The sequence below is a fragment of the Rhinopithecus roxellana genome, chromosome 4 (genome assembly GCF_007565055.1).
Source record: "Rhinopithecus roxellana isolate Shanxi Qingling chromosome 4, ASM756505v1, whole genome shotgun sequence".
NCBI lineage: Eukaryota > Metazoa > Chordata > Mammalia > Primates > Cercopithecidae > Rhinopithecus > Rhinopithecus roxellana.
In genome coordinates, this window is record NC_044552.1 from 18,190,736 (window position 1) to 18,206,625 (window position 15,890).

Consider the following 15,890-nt stretch of genomic DNA (forward strand, 5'->3'; position numbering starts at 1 on the left):
ATCTACGTTAGGTATTTCTCCTAATGCTATCCCTCCCTTAGCCTCCCACCCCCTAAAAGGCCCCAGTGTGTGATGTTCCCCTCCCTGTGTCCATGTGTTCTCATTGTTCAACTCCCACTTATGAGTGAGAACATGCGGTGTTTGGTTTTCTGTTCCTGTGTTAGTTTGCTGAGAATGATGGTTTCCAGCTTCATCCATATCCCTGCAAAGGACATGAACTCATCCTTTTTTAAGGCTGCATAGTATTTCATGGTGTATATGTGCAACATTTTCTTTATCCAGTCTATCATTGATGGGCATTTGGGTTGGTTCCAAGTCTTTGCTATCGTGAACAGTGCTGCAATAAACATACATGTGCATGTGTCTTTACAGTAGAATGATTTATAGTTCTTTGATTACATACCCAGTAACGGGATTGCTGGGTCAAATGGTATTTCTGGTTCTAAATCCTTGAGGAATTTCCATACTGTCTTCCACAATGGTTGAACTAATTTACACTCTCACCAACAGTGTAAAAGTGTTCCTATTTCTCCACATCCTCTCCAGCATCTGTTCTTTCCTGACTTTTTAATAATTGCCATTCTAACTGGCATGAGATCATTGTGGTTTTATTTGCATTTCTCTAATGAGCAGTGATGATGAGCTTTTTTTTCATATGTTAGTTGGCCGCATAAATGTCTTCTTTTGAGAAGTGTCTGTTCATATCCTTTGCCCACTTTTTGATGGGGTTGTTTTTTTCTTGTAAATTTGTTTAAGTTCCTGTAGATTCTGGATATTAGCCCTTTGTCAGATGGATAGGTTGCAAAAAATTTCTCCCATTCTTTGATTGGCTCTTCACTCTGATGATAGTTTCTTTTGCTCTGCAGAAGCTCTTTAGTTTAATTAGATAAAAACAAGCAATGGGGAAAGGATTACCTGTTTAATAAATGATGTTGGGAAAACTGGCTAGCCATATGCAGAAAACTGAAACTGGATCCCTTCCTTACATCTTATAGAAAAATGAACTCAAGATGGATTCAAGGCTTACACATATAACCTAAAACCATAAAAACCCTAGAAGAAAACCTAGGCAATACTATTCAGGACATAGGCGTGGGCAAAGACTTCATGAATAAAACACCAAAGCAATGGCAACAGAAGCCAAAATTGACAAATGGGATCTAATTAAACTGAAGAGCAGTTTGATTTTTAGTAAGACTTTCCATGAAAACAATGGAGAGACGAGAAACTGCTCTACCTGAAGCGAACTGCACTATTGCGTTAGGTCAAGAGGACTTGCTTTAACATCATGAGAGGCTCCTGGGGAGTCAGAAACTATTAAAAACAGTGTGATAAGTTCTGTAATACATGTATTTTTTGAGAACTTTACCCACATCTTTCATCAGATTTTCAAAAGGGTTCATGTCCTTAGAAAGTTTCGGAATGATCCTGTTACATCAGCCAACTCAAGACATTCATTTGAACCATTTTGTTGACATTAACATCTCAACAAAAAAGTTAAGATGGCCTTAATTTACACTATTATATATGATTTGGCAACTCATCTTAATTACAGAATTGTTTTAAGATATTCAACTTCACTACATTCAAGAAATTCCTTTAATAGAACTAGATTTAATACAGTCACGCACAGCATAACAATGTTTTGGTAAACCACAGACCACATTTAGGATGGTGGCCCCGTGAGATGAAAATACTTTTTCTGTGTTTAGATACACAGATACTTACCACTGTGTTACAATTGCCTACAGTATTCAGTACAGCAACATACTGTACAGCTTTGTAGCCTGGGAACAACAGGCTCTACCATTGAACCTAGGCATGTAACAGATTCTACTTCCTAGGTTTGCATAAGTTCACTCTATGATGTTTCCACAATGATGAAATCACCTAATGACACATATCTCAGATGTATCCCTATCATTAAGTGATGCATGACCATATTTATGTCTAATATTAATATCTCTTTAGGAAAATATCTCTTTAATTTTATTTAATTCTTTTGAAAGTAAGTCGATACTTGTCAAGTTTAAAAAGACTTTAAACAATGGATTCTGTTTAAAAGTTTTAAACTTTTAAAATTCCAGTAATTTTATTTAGCTATTAAATGACTTACAAAATCCTTTCTTCTACTGATAGCTCAGAGTGAATCAGTTCAACTTCTATCTAAATTACCTCATACGCCAACTACAAGATGCAAAGTCAATTGATTTATATTGCATAAATACAGATAGTTAACAAAATGCTCATGTAACCAAACCAGAAAATGGCTTATGTTGAAACTAGTTAACATCAGTATTGGATAATCTCATCATCCACAAAATGATAAGGGAAAAAGATGCATTATAAAGATTAGACAGATAACATTGTTAGCCAAGCACAGGAACTGGATTAGAGGTAGACTTACTGCCGCCTGAACACAACCAGGTTCTCAGCAAATGAATATGGCTGACACTAATATCAACCTACTAGTTTTGATCTGAGCCATGACCCATATTTCATGACATATATATTGGAATATTTTTCAACACAAGCTTACCTCTTCCTTAATTCTTACTTCTCATCCTCACCCCTTTGAGTTAAGTGCCTCACAAAGTGGTACTAACAGTGCCACCTGTCAAAGCACTTGTAAAACTGTTTTGTGATCATCTGCTATTTGTTTCTAATCCTGAACTGCATTCTCCTTTTCTGCAGGATTCACATCTTTTTATCTGCAGTCTCTGGCACATGTTAGCTTCTAAACAAATGTTAGCTAAATGAAAGAGGGGCCCTTTATAAATCCACAAACAAGTAAGTACCCAAGTGTGGGAAACAAAACACATGTTTGAACCTGATTTCATCTTTCTCTTGCGAGTTTTAATTCAAGAAAGGAGCTCTGTGCCGTCTGATTTTTAGTAGGGCTTTCCATGAAAACAGCGGAGAGACAGGGCTACGCGGCTAAGCTTTTAGAGCTCTCCCGGTGGAGCTTGCTAGAGATCAGACGCATCACTTACCCACTTTCAACGGGGCAGCATGCTTGGAGAGAAGTGGATCTGCAGCTACAAGCCTGCCTTGCACAAGCCTGTGGGTTCCTGCTGCCTATATCAACAGGAGGCCTTTGCCCAGCAAGTGGTTTGGTATACTTTTCATCTTCCTTGACAATTAAAGCTCCAATGTGGCATGTTTGTGTTTCAGGTGAAAGGTTTAAGGCACTAAGGAAGAGTCACCTTCGTTGCATCATCAACGTTAATTAGCTGGCATGATTTCCAAATAGCCTTGATTAAAACCTTTGAGACAGTGACAGTCAAGAACAACAAGGTCCAAGTCTTTGTTCATCGAATAAAAAAAATGCAGTCCAGAACGATCATGTTTTGGCGTTCATGTCCCGACAAACAGACCCACAAAAGACAGGCCATCACTCAAGTTCATCTGAGAGCAACCTGCAAGCGGATCCAGGCTTAGAGTATAGCAAGACGGCCCACAAACCTCGACTAGAGAGGTTCAGAAGCACTTCTCAAGGCGCCTGCAGGAAGCTCTGTTATCCCCAGCAGATAATACAGACAATACTAAAACCTGGCCCACCATGGCAAGACCAAGTCTCAGATCTCTCCTTCCGGGTTGTATCTGCTGGCCAAGGGCCTCCAAGTCCCAGCTGGAACATTCTATCTGTACCCACAGCCTCCTGGCCCTTCCCTCCCTTCAGCTGCTGCAGCCCCATACACCTCACTCACCTGGTACACATTGTATGTCTCATCACTTCTCTCCTCTCACAGCTTGGTGAGATCAAAGGCTGCGGCTGATGTCAATAAATTACACTCTAATGTGAAAGACATTCAGTCATGCTATTGCTTTACCTCAGGCATCAGAGTTGGGTAATAAAGAAAAGGCTTGTGCCTGGGTAGAAAAGGACTCCAGGCATCCTTCCAGTGCCCTTTGAATGGAGTCCCTCCAGCTTCTTCCGGGAGCTGTTCTGAAGCCACTGGGTTCAGTCCAGCGCCCCGCTGAGTGTCTCCTCTGTGCCAGGCACCGTGCTAGGCACAGAGGATGAAAAATGGGTAAGACACAGTCCTACTCTCTATGAGCTTGGGTCTAGAGGGGTCTAATTGCAGGATTACACATGTGATCTTGCTCTGCTTCCTGGCGTGAGAGAGGTAGATGAAGGAAAATAGACCCTGATTTCCCCCAACAAACCCAGCTCTCTTGCAAGGGAAGCTGGTTACAGGAACCTCTGCTCCAGGCTCCACCTGCTCACTCACAGCCACAGCCCACCCAAATTCCATATCCAAGGTTGTTCTTTCTGCCTCCATCCCCTCTCCAGAGCTCCTGGCTCCTATAAGCCCAAGTCTCCCTCCTGCTCAGCCCCACCCACATGAGAAATCCAGAATCTATTTTCCCTGGGTTTGCTTCCAGCTCTTATGTTCCCTGTCCCACATAGGGAGAGCATTTCTGCAGTCAATCACAGGCAGCTTCCTTAATTGCATAGATTTCTGGTAGCAGATTTTCTTCCACAATTTTGACCCACTCTGGTCTGTAAAACAGTATGAATCTATTTATGTTTTCCTGAAATCACATTAACCAGAGATCTGAGGGCTGCCCTGCTTCCAAACATGTTAGATAATGTTGATTCAGGGTCTTAAATAATGCTACAAATAATTCACTCAGTACACAGTTTACTAGCAAATACACAAGATTTGGCTGAATGAGATTAAGTAAATTAAAACAGTGAATGAGAAAACAAAAGGTAGGAAACTGTCCCCTCAAAGAGTGACTCAGTAGTTATGTTAAAATATATTCAACCTCAACTGACAATCCTTATTCAAGACCCCCATCATTTTCCTGACTTTAAGAATCATAGTAAACTAACACAGGTAGGTAATAAACTCCTTGCACCTGGTGGAGGCTTTTTGATCATGCTTTTGGTCATCTTTCTTGTTGTTTGTTGACCGTTGGTGAGTGGGGAGTAAACGCGCACAGTCTGAGGTTGAACTTCATTGATGTGAAATTGTGAGTCACAGCATGTATGCTTCTCATCCACAAACTGCTTTCCTCTAAGCAGTGATTTTCAGTTGAAAGTGATGGCACTCGGACCCTGGGCAATGTCTGGAGACATTGAGGATGAGCACTGGGTGTTCCTGGCACCTAGTGGGTGGGGGCCAGAGATGCCACCCACCATCCTACAACATCCACGTTAGGCCCCACAGTGGGGAACCACCCAGCCCAAACTATCCACAGGACCACAATTGAGCAACCTGCTTTAAAGGAATCCATTGGATGCCTGCAATGTTCTCACCACCCCAGGCTTCACTCTGATTGTCCCACATGTCATCCTTCCATGTCACTCAGGTGAGCTCAGTAGGAGGTCCTTCAGGAATTCTCCATGAGAAAACCTGTTCTGGCATTTAGTGCTGCTACAGCTGGGGTCTGGATGGCTTTCAGTATTCTCTTCTACAGGAGCATGTCTCTGCATGGTGCCAGGGAAGCCAAGATGGCGGCAGATTCCCCTGAGCCTCATTCACATTAAAAGCCCTTGCTGTTGTCAGAAGGGGACCTAAAAGAGAGTTGGATATTTAACTTTTTAAATGTGTTTGCTCAGTTCAGATACACAGGTGGAACGGTTCCTATTATGACACACGCTTGGCTCCATACTGTCTGGATAACAATCACTACCATGCTGGACAAGCTATGTATGGTATACATGGACACGTTCTGGAGAGCACCCATCACCTCTCAGCCTCGGAGCCTCCTAGTGATGGTCTCCTTAGGCATAAGTCACCATGATTACTTTGGAGATCCTACTATCCTGGCCACAGTGAACTAGATCAAAGATTGGTGTCTGGCCCAAGTATGATCCAGAATGGAGCCTGGAGTAAGAGCTCCGCTCAACATCAGTGCTTAATACAGATGACAGACTGGCAGGAACCACCACGTGCTCTGGGCTGGGGTGTTCATGCTACGTGTGGAGGCAGACAGTTGAAAAACACAACGAAGGCAGTGGACAGAACCCATGAACCTCGGAGGATATCCGCCAGCAGAAGCACACTGCAGAAGGAACACCAACTTGGATGTGTGCCTGTGAATCCCAGGTACCCAGAGCCTCATGGGCTCATGGGTAGGTGTTCAGTTAATGCGTTTAGAGAATGATTCAAGAATAGGGAGATATCTGGCAGCAGTAGCAGGAGACTAAGAAGCACAGACATCGGGGAGCTCTTGACCGTGATGTTGGAGCTCAGTGTAGAAAGGGTCACCCACTGCTGAGTGGACGACAAGATCATCTGATCCCTAAATGTCTCCTGTCCTATACAGCATGCCTGCCTGCCTGAGGCCAAGCCGGGCCACTGCTGGGGCTGCTTCCTGCTCCCTCTTTCTTACCTGTGTAATTTCAAAATAAAATGACAGTAACTTAGATACTCTGAAAGGTCTCTTAAAACCCCAAAAAGGGGCCGGGAGCAGTGGCTCATGCCTGTAATCCCAGCACTTTGGGAGGCCAAGGTGAGTGGATCACAAGGTCAGACGTTCAAGACCAGCCTGGCCAAGACGGCAAAACCCCGTCTCTAGTGAAAATATAAAAATTAGCTGGGCGCGGTGGCAGGCACCTGTAATCCCAGCTACTCGGGAGGTTGAGGCAGGAGAATTGCTCAAACCTGGGCAGCAGAGGTTGCAGTGAGCTGAGATCGCGCCACTGCACTCCAGCCTGGGCAATAGAGTGAAGCTCCATCTCAAAAACAAAAAAAGTCCACAAGACCTTGTCAGGGTGGAAACTAAGTAGAGACCTTAAACCTGGAGAGGTTTTTAAGTGAATGGAGGACCAGTGAACTTAAGATGTCTACCTGCCCCTAGGGTTAATCCTTCTAGCTCATAACTTGGATTAGTAATGGGACAACATCTCTTACTAGGACTAAAAGCAAGAAAGAATATTTTTAGATGCTTTTTTCCCTCCCCTGCTCCAGCCACACTGTGCTGCTTGCCAGATAAAATACAAGTGTTTCTGTACCTTCTCCTGCATGACATAAACAAGACCTAGGATTTGATGAGTTCTGTCTTAGATGAGACTTGGGACAGGCCACAGCTCTGCCCAGCCCCAACCTGAATGAGTCAACATTAACTTGATCCACCCTATAATCAAAGCATGATTTATTCTGGAACCCTGAACCCACAGCAAAACATTAGATAACAACTAGCCTATTAATAAGAGATGAAAGTGTTATTTTTAGATTAGGTTAACCTGGGAAAAAGTTGACTCAATTTTGGCTTACCGAGACGACCAAGCTGTGTACATTAACGGCTCATCTATTTATGTACTTAGCAGTGCTCAAATTAACAGGCACGTATCCACTCTCAAAACGCTGTGGTTTTCTGAAATGGGTGCAGATGTTCCACACAGGTAAGAGTCACCTCTGTGAACACACGCATTTCTCTTTCCTCTTAGAAAATACCTGAAATATCTTCCGAGTGCTGTGCAGACTCAAGCCTGTATGGGTATAACAAATTGAATGCTCGCTGCACTCTGACTCTGGCTGTACACTGAGTTAGCATCTGCTCGCCCATCTTCCCCATGTTCTTTGAGGGTGGGGAGGTGGTAAACACGGGCATGACACAGTGTAAGGATGATTGCTGCTGCTGGCTCTTATTGTAAGGTTTTAAATTAAGAATTCATTTCTCAATTCCCCGTGGAGCTAACTTACAAAAAGAGGAAGAATAATGAGAGCCTTTTATCAGGAAAAAAAAAACAAAACTCTTCTACTTAAAAAAAAAAAAAATCCATAGCCCTGATAATGATGTAGATGAGATCGTGCCCATTTTACAGACAGAGAAATTGAAACCAGAAGGCTCATCATCACAAAGCAATTTTCTATTGATTCTGGAATGAAAATCTAATTTTTAAAATTTTGATTTCAGTACTATGGCCTCGGTAATATGGATTTCATTACCTGAGTAGGAAAAATGAGACCAAAGAAAAGAAATAGAGCTTCTAACTCAAACTTATTAGCACAGAACTTCCCTTTCTGGCGCTGATGGAGTAACGCGCATCAATCCCACCAACCTGCAATACATCCTAAAGACAACAGAGAATAACCAAGTCAGCCAGTACTGGAGGGGCAGCCATCCCAGAGCAAAGGCCCCCACAGGCGAGTCCAGCGTCATTCCTTGCTTCTCTCCTTCAAGCATCTGCTACTTCCCAAGCAACCCTCTAACACAAAGGCAGAGACTCAGTGTTCAGGAGACGTCACTCCAAACCCTGCAGTCCGGGACCACTGAGGCTTCAGAACTGGAGAAGCAAAGAATTTGGAGAAAAAGAAACCACAAATAAGTGAATACACAGATTGAAAAACACAAGCCACAGTGATAAGGTCTAATGTACATGTCATGAGAATTCTAGGAAAAGGGGCTGGGGAATAAAGGGACACAGACAATACTTACAGAGGCACTGGCCAGAAATGTTCCCAAAATGCTAAAAACATTAATCCGCAGATTCAAGAAGCTCTACAGGATTAAAGCAGAATACATTCAGAAGGCAAAATATATGCATTGAGATACATCACAGTGAAATCTTGCTGAAAACCTCATGGGCACACATGCTGAAAATAAAAAACCCAGGAGAATCTTCAAAAACAGCCGAGGTGAGGGCCGGAGGCAGCCAGGGAGAAGGATACATCATACTCAAGAAGCAACAACTATGCTGATAACCTTCCAGAAGAAACGGTGGAATCCAGAAGACAATGGGATGGCACCTTTAAAATGCTGAAAGGGATTGCCAAAATCTTTTTTTATTTTTATTCTAATGAGACAGAGTCTCGCTCTGCCACCCAGGCTGGAATGCAGTGGCACAATCTTGGCTCACTGCAACCTCGGCCTCCTGGGTGCAAGCGATTCTCCTGCCTCAGCCTCCCGAGTAGCTGGAATTACAGGCGCCCACCACCACGCCCAGTTAATGTTTGTACTCTTAGTAGAGACGGGGTTTCACCAGGTTGGCCAGGCTGGTGCCAAATTCTAGATCTGGAAAAATATCTTATAAAGCGAAGGCCAAATAACGCATTTTAGTTAAATTTATTAACATAGAGTATAACAGACAAAATTGTAAATGTATATTAAAAACATTATTTGTGTCATACGTTTTTCTGCTAATGTATGCCCTTTCCCGCTAGGTTACAGACCTGCAAGGAAATAGACAAGATAAAAAACAATAACTTATTTTTAAGAACAATCAACCAACGCCTATCAGGTTTTTCCTTGTTCCAATTCACAGCTTTCAGCAACTTTACCTTTGTCATCAAAATACAAAATGCTGTGCCTAAGAAATGTCTCTACATAAGTAAACATCTTGGCTAATTCAAAAACATGAGAAAAACTAATTTAAATATTTTACCTGGCACCACACAGCAGCTGAAGAAGAAAGGGACAGGACTTGCCCTTCCTCCGCATTACGTTCCTAATTACATTCCCGGTTACACTCCTGAATCCTGTGCGGAACAAAGACAGTGCAGGGAGTATGTTGAGACTGTATCTAAAAGTGTAATCAGCACCTTTCTTAATAAAGTTTGTAGAGTGTAAAAAACCATCGTGGGTTCGGGCATCAGATAGATTTTTCAGATCACTCTTCGAATCCATCAGTTTCCAGTTGTCTGTTTTTTTGTTTTGTTTTGTTTTGTTTTGTTTTGTTTTGTTTTGTTTTGAGATGGAGTCTCGTTCTGTTACCCAGGCTGGAGTGCAGTGGCGCGATCTCGGCTCATTGCAACCTCCAGCTTGCAGGTTCAAGCAATTCTCCCTGCCTTAGTCTCTCGAGTAGCTGGGATTACAGGTGCTTGCCACCACACCCGGCTAATTTTTGTATTTTTTACTAAAGAGGTGTTTTTGCCATGTTAGGCAGGCCTATCACACCCAGCCCAGTGGTATGTTCTTGGGCAAAATATTTAACCTTTTTCAGGCTTCTTTTCTTCATTTTTTCCTTTTATTGTGTGTGAGACAGGGTGTTGCTCTGTCTCCTACACTGGAGTGCAGTGGTGCGATCACAGCTCATTGCAGCCTCAACCTCCTGGGATTAAGTGATCCTCCAGCTTCAGCCTCCAAAGTAGCAGGAACTATAAGTGTGTGCCACACACATGGTTAAATTGTTTTAAAATTTTTTTGTGTGGAGATGGAGTCACCGTATTTTTTCCCATCTTTTAGATGAGAATACTGGTATCTATCTCAAAGACTGGCGAAGATTAACTGAGATAATGAATACATGCCCAGTACGGTGCATGACTCATAGCTGACACTGAAAACAGTAGGTATTATTTTTATTATATAGTCACTCCAGGTAGTAGGAAAATACTGAATGACAAAGCATTCAGTGGGAAATAATAACAGATAAGTCCATTGTCACTCAGAATGATGAGGAATATGACTGAGTACTAACAAAAGCAATATGTTATTTTTTTTTTCAATGTCCGAAATAAAAGTTTTATTGGAACTGAACCATACTCATTTGTTTTTTTTTTGTTTTTTTTTTTGTTTTGTTTTGTTTTTTTGGCAATACTCCCCAAATTTATTCTCTGTGGACCGTGCTGATTTCTTTTCTTTTTTTTTTTTATGATACTTTAAGTTCTAGGGTACATGTGCATAACGTGCAGGTTTGTTACATATGTATACTTGTGCCATGTTGGTGTGCTGCACCCATCAACTCGTCAGCACCCATCAATTCATCATTTATATCACGTATAACTCCCAATGCAATCCCTCCCCCCTCCCCCCTCCCCATGATAGGCCCCAGTGTGTGATGTTCCCCTTCCCGAGTCCAAGTGATCTCATTGTTCAGTTCCCACCTATGAGTGAGAACATGCGGTGTTTGGTTTTCTGTTCTTGTGATAGTTTGCTAAGAATGATGGTTTCCAGCTGCATCCATGCCCCTCAGAAATAATACCACACATCTACAGCCATCTGATCTTTGACAAACCTGAGAGAAACAAGAAATGGGGAAAGGATTCCCTGTTTAATAAATGGTGCTGGGAAAATTGGCTAGCCGTAAGTAGAAAGCTGAAACTGGATCCTTTCCTTACTCCTTATACGAAGATTAATTCAAGGTGGATTAGAGACTTAAATGTTAGACCTAATACCATAAAAACCCTAGAAGAAAATCTAGGTAGTACCATTCAGGACATAGGCATGGGCAAGGACTTCATGTCTAAAACACCAAAAGCAACGGCAGCAAAAGCAAAAATTGACAAATGGGATCTAATTAAACTAAAGAGCTTCTGCACAGCAAAAGAAACTACCACCAGAGTGAACAGGCAACCTACAGAATGGGAGAAAATTTTTGCAATCTACTCATCTGACAAAGGGCTAATATCCAGAATCTACAAAGAACTCAAACAAATATACAAGAAAAAAACAAGCAATATGTTATTTATAAACGCTGATTTCCCTATTTTGCAGGCTGTGAAATTTGGTTGCTGTAGAGATAGGGTGGTTGTTAGACATCAGTGAAAATAAGCACACCGTGAGAATTTGTAGGGAAATACATTTAATTAAGTGCCATCTGAGCCACCCACACTGTGAACAAGGATTCTGGCAACAAAGGGTTATTGTTGCCAAGTTCCTGCCACATGTTATTTTCTTAAGTTAGTGTGTTGGTGGTGGTGGCGGTGTTTTTTCTGGCCAAAGCCTGAACAAAGAATTCCAGATGGCACCATGGAGTGAGAAAGCCTCATCACCATAGACCCAAAGTCTCCCAAAGTCCAAAGAAGATTGGGAAATCCTTTTAAAACATTTCCTTTGGATGGAGGAAGGGGGTGGGTACCACAGGAAATGTAAAGTAGGAAATAATGGCAGTTTAACTTTAGGGTAAACTCTTTGAGAATATTAATTCATTTCTTAAACTTAGACTGTGCTTCCCTGACCCTCAAGGAGGAACACCAATGCAAGGCCTGTGCCAAGCACAAGGTTCTCACTAAGTGCTGGTTGAACTGAGCAAACTGACCCCCAGAGCACACAGTAAGTGCACAGAAATGACACCGAAATGACCAGCCCATGAAGCACGTCTGCAGGTTTCAGTCTCTGTGCTGAGCACTTCATGTGTGTCATCAGATCCTGCAACAACCCTGTGACAACCTCATTTCATCCTTGATTTTTAGCTATAGACATTCATTCTCAGAGAGGTTAAAGACTTTCTGTCATCACAGAGCTCGTCAGTCACAGAGCTGGGATCAACCCCAGATCTGTCTGACTTCCAAGGTCATATTCTACCACTGCACTGAGAAACCTGAGTAAAGTCCTAAAACTTCCACCTTCACATCAGTAGGTTACTAAAACAATCAAGGTGTAAGATTAAGCTTGGCCAACAGAGGAATTCTGACCAATATGAAACTACTGGTCGAGAAACTCAGGAAGATACCTACTGCGTCGGGAAATCACAGGACATTCTGTGTAACAAAGTTCAATGTTATGGGGTAAAAAATAAAACACCCAACAAGCCGGTGAGGGCCACGTGTATACCTGAGCCTCTGTATTTCCACTAGCGGAGCCGAGTGTGCAGGGATGCGGTGCAGTGCCTCATGCAGCCTTATGCAGGGATGCAGTTTGCACACCCTTCTTTCTCCTTAGCTAGTAGAAAAAAATGCAGATATGCAGGTTGAAAGTATAAATGTAAAAATTGTTTAATTGTTAAATATTCTTATAGCTATTAGAAGTAATGACAAAGACAGACAATGCCAGAGGTCATGTTTTCATAACTCTTTAGGAAAAGAAAATAATACCGTAAAGATCTGGAAAGCACGTAATTACAGGCTGTAAGTGCATGAGAGTGACCTGCCTCCATGCCAAGTCTCCACCATCCTTTAGACTTATCCTTTATAAGCTGAAGACTCTGCTATATCACTCCCAACATCTCTACTGAACTGCAAAACCATATATCCAATTAGCTTTCAGACGGCTCCAGTTACATGTCACAAAGAGTTCAAATTCAATATATCAAAAATATCCAAAATTTAGCTCATAATCATGTAGTCCAAATACATTCTTTCTTTAATAGCCACTATTTCAGTGATTAGCCCAGGTATTCTTACAGTCATTCATGCTGGAGACCCAAGGGTCACCTCGCACTTGGACTCCTCTCTATCTTCTTCCCTCTACAACTGAGTTCTCTCAGGTTTGCCTTTGTATATTTCCTGATTTCCTCTTTCTCCCCTTCTCCCTTTCTCTCTCTCTCTCCCTCCCCCCAGCAGTGGTGCCTTTAGTTCATCATTGTTTCTCATCTGAATGAAACCAAGTAAACCAAGTCCCCAGTTATTCTTTCCTAGTCTTGTTCCAACATAACCCATTTTCCACTCTAATCTGGTCCTTTCACCTCATTGACTCTAGACACTTCTGTATAAAATCCAAAAGTCTTCACATGCCATATAAGATCCTTCATGATCTGTTACCTGCCCACCTCTCCATTTCTGACCCTTGTCCTTCCTACCCTGTGTCTCCACAATCTAGTCAAAGCAAACTCCATACTTCATCTCAAATGGCCTTCACTCTCATCTCTGTGCTTATCCTCCCATGCCTGTCACACTCCTTCCCTGCTAACCCCTCCACACTCCTATACAAGGTAAGGTCGCTTCTAGGAAGTGTGGACTCGGCCCCCATCTCCTTCCTCTCGTGGCACCCTGTGCTCACCTCTGCCCCTCTGTCGTGATAGTTACCATATTGTGTTGTGATCATCTTCAAAGCTAGCAACCCAAAAGACAGACATGGATTCCTCATCTTTGTATCTATCACCTAGTAGAGTCCATGCAATAATAGGTGGTCAGTAAAAGTTTGTGGAATGAATTAATCTAGAAAAGAAGAAAGGAAAGCAAAAAGGAACACCATATGTTGGGGAGAGTTTATTTACAGGCACATTTAACAATTGTGAGACACAGATGATCTATTATGTTTTCAGAGTTTAGGACTTCAACAGGGAACGAAGAGGAATAAAGGGAAGCCTGATCTCAAAGATTTAAACAACATAAACACCATAACTGAAATATGTAATTGCCTAAAGGGACAAATGGATTCATCAACTGGAAGGTAAACTAATCCATAAATATCCCAGGTCTAACAGCGTCTGGCATAAAGCCTTGGGGAAAATGTGCATACCCTGCACTGCACTCTAGTGATAACCCTTGGCAAAAAGTGACACCAGCTGTAGGTTTCCTCCATGCACAACAATTTCCGCCAGGGAAGAAGTGGTGGTAGAAATAATAATCATGAAAGATAAATACATAATGGATAAATGGGTGGATGGAAAGATATGTGATAGATGAATAGGTAGATTGATAGATAGAATAAATAGATGATTGATAATTAGATGATGGATAGATGACAGATGAAATTGAATAGATACATGATTGATAAATAGATGATGGATAGATAAATGATGGATAAATGATAGATAATAGATGATAGGTAGGTAGATAGAATAAATAGATGATGGATAGATAAATGATAGATGGGTGATAGAGAGATAATAGATAGATTAAATAGACAGATAGGTAATACATAGATGATAGAAAGATAGATGGATAGACAGACAGACAGGCTGGCCATAGCTCTTTTGCTGGTGAAGCTGCAGTAGCAGAACACTGTTGCAAGAACAAATGCAGGCAGAAAATAGGGACATTTGGAAGGTGGAAGTCAATGGACTGTCAGTGGGATCTGCTAAAAAGAAATTTATGGTCTGATCCCACAGATGGTGATATATGTGGAGAACCAGCCACCTTGTGTAAAAACTGGGAAGAATGAGGGGAAAAACTAGACAAGAACTAAACAAGTGAAGAGAACAACAGAAGATGGTAAAGAAGAGGATCTAAGGCAATAATAGCTGAGGTATTGACCATTAGCAAAACCAGAGCAGAGAGAAAAGATACATTCACACTGCAATTAGAGAAGAGAATGCATTAGTCCTAAAGATACAGAAGCTGAAACAGCCCAATACTCAGGACTTGCACTTCTGGCCATGATGGAGTAACATGGATCAGATTCACCCTCCTACCTTAAACAACAGCAACAAATGGAAATAATTTTAAATAATTTCAGACACTGGACAAGAGGCAGCAGAGGACAGTGACTCCTGAGAAAAGGGGGAACAAGCAAGGTGAGCCCAGAGATGCTCTGGCTTACCAGGTGGACAGCGTTTTCAGTTAAGTGATGGTGCAAAAAAGACGGAACCTAAACAAAGCCTACCGGTTTGTGGACACAGGTAAGAATTCAGGGATGTCACTGTAGCTAACCCTGCAGAGGAGAGTAATGGAGAAGAGAGCTTCACAGGGAAGAGAGCTGCACAGAGAGACCTGCACAGAAGGAGAGCCTGGAGATGGAAAGGGGGTTCCCCTACTCTTCACCTGAGTACTGGTCAGGGCGTGGATGTGAAGAAGCTGTACCAGGAGTGAATGGGTGGAATCATCTCTGAGCTAGGGGGCAAGGGACTCTGATGTCCCCATAGCCAGAGTGGAGAAATCTTGTAATACATGGGGCACTATGTGCCCTCAAAAGGAAAAATAGTACCCTAGACCAGGTTCTTTTGTGCTTCATAAGTGTGATGATTGGGTTTTTTGCTCATGTGTGAGATGTGCCTCCCTCAAACCTTATTATGACGTCGGCACATCACCCATCTGACGTGGAAAAAAAAAAGAAAAACTTCCCTGCACCAAAGGCTGCTCTGGTTCCATTTAACCACGCTTGAAAGCAAACTTCAAAAAGATTAACTGTTTCCAAGCAACTTAACTGTGTCCCAGAACAAAGACCAAGAATATTTAAAAGAATACCAAAATATCTGACATCCAACAAGATAAAAATTACGTCTGGCCATCCACTCAAAAATTACTGGACATGCAACGTAGCAGGGAAGCATAATGGATAATGAGCGGGAGGGAAACTGATCAACATAAATAGACCCAGAAATAACATAGATG

The 15,890-nt window shown here is 42.1% G+C and overlaps 1 non-coding gene across 1 annotated transcript; it reads left to right on the forward strand.

The window, feature by feature from the left end:
• The first annotated feature begins 15,493 nt into the window (after positions 1-15,493).
• On the forward strand, positions 15,494-15,596 carry LOC115897204. The gene has a single exon (XR_004057132.1). It is a non-coding gene; the product is annotated as a small nucleolar RNA U13 (small nucleolar RNA).
• Positions 15,597-15,890: the final 294 nt, after the last annotated feature.